Raw genomic sequence first — 5,154 nt, 5'->3', positions numbered from 1 at the left:
TTGCTCTCTTCCCCTCCCCCGCAGAGCTCCGCCCACTCCTCACTGCCAATTGCTCTCTTCCCCACCCCGCAGAGCTCCGCCCACTCCTCACTGTCAGGTGCGCTCTTCCCCTCCCCCGCAGAGCTCCGCCCACTCCTCACTGTCAGTTTCTCTCTTCCACTCCCCTGCAGAGCTCCGCCCACTCCTCACTGTCAGTTGCGCTCTTTCCCTCCCTGCAGAACTCCGCCCACTCCTCACTGTCAGGTGCTCTCTCTTCCCCTCCCCCGCAGAGCTCCGCCCACTCCTCACTGTCAGTTGCTCTTCCCCTCCCCCGCAGAGCTCCGCCCACTCCTCACTGTCAGGTGCGCTCTCTTCCCCTCCCCCGCAGAGCTCCGCCCACTCCTCACTGTCAGTTGCTCTCTTCCCCTCCCCCGCAGAGCTCCGCCCACTCCTCACTGTCAATTGCTCTCTTCCCATCCTCCGCAGATCTCCGCCCACTCCTCACTGTCAATTGCTCTCTTCCCTTCCTCCGCAGAGCTCCGCCCACTCCTCACTGTCAGTTGTTCTCTTCGCCTCCCCTGCAGAGCTCCGCCCACTCCTCACTGTCAGTTGCTCTCTTCGCCTTCCCCGCAGAGCTCTGCTCACTCCTCACAGTCAGTTGCTCTCTTCCCCTCCCCTGCAGAGCACCGCTCACTCCTCACTGTCAGGTGCTCTCTCTTCCCCTCCCCCGCAGAGCTCCGCCCACTCCTCACTGTCAGTTGCTCTCTTCCCCTCCCCCGCAGAACTCCGCTCACTCCACACTGTCAGGTGCGCTCTTCCCGTCCCACGCAGAGCTCTGCCCACTTCTCAGTGTCAGGTGCTCTCTTCCCCACCCCCGCAGAGCTTCGCCCTCTCCTCACTGTCAGTTGCTCTCTTCCCCTCCCCCGCAGAGCTCCGCCCACTCCTCACTGCCAATTGCTCTCTTCCCCTCCCCCGCAGAGCTCCGCCCACTCCTCACTGTCAGGTGCGCTCTTCCCCTCCCCCGCAGAGCTCCGCCCACTCCTCACTGTCAGTTGCTCTCTTCCCCTCCCCTGCAGAGCTCCGCCCACTCCTCACTGTCAGTTGCGCTCTTTCCCTCCCTGCAGAACTCCGCCCACTCCTCAGTCAGGTGCTCTCTCTTCCCCTCCCCCGCAGAGCTCCGCCCACTCCTCACTGTCAGTTGCTCTTCCCCTCCCCCGCAGAGCTCCGCCCACTCCTCACTGTCAGGTGCGCTCTCTTCCCCTCCCCCGCAGAGCTCTGCCCACTCCTCACTGTCAGTTGCTCTCTTCCCCTCCCCTGCAGAGCTCCGCCCACTCCTCACTGTCAATTGCTCTCTTCCCATCCTCCGCAGAGCTCCACCCACTCCTCACTGTCAGTTGCTCTCTTCGCCTCCCCCGCAGAGCTCTGCTCACTCCTCACTGTCAGTTGCTCTCTTCCCCTCCCTGCAGAGCTCCGCCCACTCCTCATTGTCAGTTGCTCTCTTCCCCTCCCCCGAAAAACTCCGCTCACTCCACAGTCAGGTGCGCTCTTCCCGTCCCATGCAGAGCTCCGCCCACTTCTCAGTGTCAGGTGCTCTCTTCCCCACCCCCGCAGAGCTTCGCCCTCTCCTCACTATCAGTTGCTCTCTTCCCCTCCCCCGCAGAGCTCCGCCCACTCCTCACTGTCAGTTGCTCTCTTCCCCTCCCCCGCAGAGCTCCGCCCACTCCTCACTGTCAGTTGCTCTCTTCCCCTCCCCCGCAGAACTTCATCCACTCCTCAATATGTCGAGGCTGCGGACAGGACCGGTCACAGACGGGAGATGTCACATTCTGGTAACACTGAACAATCAGCCTGAGGGTAATTATTTATATAAGGCTGGTTTCACATTTGCGGTTGTGTCCGCAGCGTTTCTACCGCATATATCCGCATGCGTTGTGTATTCCTATAGTTAACATTAGGGACGCATGCGTTTTTGATTGTTCGCGTTTTGCCGCGTTTGACGACGCATGCGTCGTCTCGTCGTTTGCGGCTTGGCGCAGAAATGCAACATGTAGTAATTTTTAGAGGCGTCAATTTGCCGCCTGGAAACGCATGCGGTTGATTGAGCAAGGATTGCGGCAAAAAAACGCATTGCTGTCAATGTAAACGCATGCGTTTTTAAGCACATGCGTTTTGTTGCGTTTTTGAACGCATGCGTTTCAATAGAGAAAAACATGTCTAGACTCTGATAAGCCACCCCCCACCATCAAGGTGATAAGGGGAGGGAGTGGACAGTTGCAGGTCACTAGTCAGCAGACAGCCAAGCAGAGCAGACAGACCACAGCACCTTGGAGCAAACAAGTATATCCTAGCCAATGCCTTTATTTTCTTTCTCTACATGTCCTAATTTCTGCCATTTTTCTTTCTGCATGCATCAGAATGTCTTCTTCTTCTTCTGATGAGGAGTTTCGTCCAGGACAGTCGGAAGTGGAGCATGTCCTCAGTGAGGCGACTACTTGCTTCCTCAGATTGGTAAGTATTCACTGTCACATCGACACATGTGACAATTTGATTTTTTCTTTTTTTAGAGCTCTTCTACTGCGGCAGAGACAGGGCAGGAGCAGCGGAGTCACGGTCCGGTGGAAAGACGGCAGCGGGTACGTTTACAAGGCTGACTGTTTACTGTATCCTCAGTTGAATATTCTTGAATCCTTCTTTCTATTAATATTTCTTTACTTTTTTCTTCTGGAATCCTTTTGTATGTTGACTTTCCTATTCATGCCATTTCTCAGCATCTTTTTTTCTTTCTTTTCCTTATGTAATTGAGCAAACTGTAATGACTTTATTTAATTTTTAGGTTTCACAACGGGAGGATGACCTAATTGAGAATGACCCCCTTATCACCCTGGTCCAGGAGCGAGTCCCGTTGTGGGACACCCGGGATCCACTGCACTCGAACAACATCACGATCCGGTGGTTATGGAATGAGGTGGCCCAAGCGATGTGGGATGGCTGGGACAACGCCCCGACATGGGTCCAAGCTGCATTTGGTAAGTATTGCACTGCAGTGTGAAGCAGCAGAGACCTTGGCCGTGCTCACACAACTCTCAGGAGTTTCTCTCATCACACACAGTTGTGTGAGCACGGCCAAAAGTCCTTTTTCTGACCATTTTTTTTTATTTTTTTTACAGTGGCCAAAGTCAAAACACGTTGGCGTTCGATGAAGGACCGCTTCAACAAGGACCTGCGTGAAGAGAGCCGTGTTCCCAGTGGTTCAGGAGCAAGGATCAGAAAGTATAAATACCATCAAATTCTGGCATTTTTAAGACCAGTCCTTGCCCAGAGAACGTATTTATCACGTGCATTAGGTTGTGTTGTATTGCCATAATCTGTATGTTTCTATTCCACAGGATTTTGCATCTGGTTAATATTTGGTATTAATTTTCTTTTTCCTTTTTTCACAGCACATAGAGCACAACTGTTGGCCCAGGTTCTGGAGCGGTCCTTCATCAGACAGCCACGGACCTGTCCCAGCCATCCAGCAGCGCAGCAGCAAGTGGGCCTTCCACACTAACTGGAGACCAGGGAGCTGGTCCATCAGGTCTTCCCCTTTCGCAGTCCTCTTCCACTGCTCCTTTTTTTGGGCTCCTCCCGGCAGCGGCAGAGGGCATTGGACAGGTCACTCATGCCCGAGTTTTTGCACTTGAGCTCGGTTTTACACGAAGCAATCAAGGCTTTGGGTGACCGAATAGATGTTTCACATAGCCTCTTGAATGCACGTATCCAGGAGGTCAGCAAAAGCCTTGATCAAGTGAAAGCCGATCTCCAGAGGCCAGCACATCATTTTTTTAACCAAATTGAGCAGGGCATGTCGGAACACCTTACTCCTGATCTCCAGCTGAGTGTCATGCAGGCCTGCAATGCTGCTTACGTGCAGGCTATGCAGCAGAGTCGGTATTTCCAGCAGACAGTGTCGGCATATCCACCTGTGCCTTCACTGTCACGATTAACCTCAATGACGACCTCTGCTGCATCCCACTGCACGGCCACCTCAATTCCTAGCACTGCCGGACACCAGTACAGCACCACCACCATGCCGAGTGCTGTTGGACATCCCACTGCCATCACCATGACATCCGCTGCTCCTGCTTGGACCTCCTCCACTGACACCACGATGCAGCAGGACCCTGGCATGGCTTTCCGTACCGCCACCACCACAATGCAGCAGGACCCTGGCATGGCCTTCCGTACCGCCACCACCATGATGCAGCAGGACCCAGGCATGGCCTTCCGTACCGCCACCACCACGATGCAGCAGGACCCTGGCATGGCCTTCCACTCTACAAGCGCTATGCACTCTGGCATGGCTGCACGCTCTACGAGCACTATGGACTCTGGCATGGCTGCACGCTCTACGAGCACTATGGACTTTGGCATGGCTGCAAGCTCTACGAGCACTATGGACTCTGGCATGGCTGCACGCTCTACGAGCACTATGGACTCTGGCATGGCTGCACGCTCTACGAGCACTATGGACTCTGGCATGGCTGCACGCTCTACGAGCACTATGGACTCTGGCATGGCTGCACGCTCTACGAGCACTATGGACTCTGGCATGGCTGCACGCTCTACGAGCACTATGGACTCTGGCATGGCTGCACGCTCTTTGAGCACTATGGACTCTGGCATGGCTGCATGCTCTGAGCACTATGGACTCTGGCATGGCTGCACGCTTTACGAGCACTATGGACTCTGGCATGGCTGCACGCTCTACGAGCACTATGGACTCTGGCATGGCTGCACGCTCTACGAGCACTATGGACTCTGGCATGGCTGCACGCTCTTTGAGCACTATGGACTCTGGCATGGCTGCACGGTCTACGAGCACTATGGACTCTGGTATGGTTGCACGCTATACGAGCACTATGGACTCTGGCATGGCTGCACGTGCTACGAGCGCTATGGACTCTGGCATGGCTGCACGCTCTTTGAGCACTATGGACTCTGGCATGGCTGCACGCTCTACGAGCACTATGGACTCTGGCATGGCTGCACGCTCTACGAGCGCTATGGACTCTGATATGGTTGCACGCTATACGAGCACTATGGACTCTGGCATGGCTGCACGCGCTACGAGCGCTATGGACTCTGGCATGGCTGCACGCTCTTTGAGCACTATGGACTCTGGCATGGCTGTAC

General features: G+C 55.1%; 1 long non-coding RNA gene across 1 annotated transcript; it reads left to right on the top strand.

Annotated features, from left to right (window-relative positions):
* Positions 1–2,234: 2,234 nt before the first annotated feature.
* LOC143774107 (uncharacterized) lies at positions 2,235–3,371 on the top strand. Its single transcript, XR_013215465.1, has 3 exons — positions 2,235–2,612; positions 2,813–3,005; positions 3,147–3,371. It is a non-coding gene; the product is annotated as an uncharacterized LOC143774107 (long non-coding RNA).
* Positions 3,372–5,154: the final 1,783 nt, after the last annotated feature.

Source organism: Ranitomeya variabilis, chromosome 5 (genome assembly GCF_051348905.1).
Source record: "Ranitomeya variabilis isolate aRanVar5 chromosome 5, aRanVar5.hap1, whole genome shotgun sequence".
Taxonomy (NCBI): Eukaryota; Metazoa; Chordata; class Amphibia; order Anura; family Dendrobatidae; genus Ranitomeya; species Ranitomeya variabilis.
The sequence above is the reverse complement of the archived record's forward strand: the minus strand, read 5'-3'. Positions and strand labels throughout refer to the sequence as shown.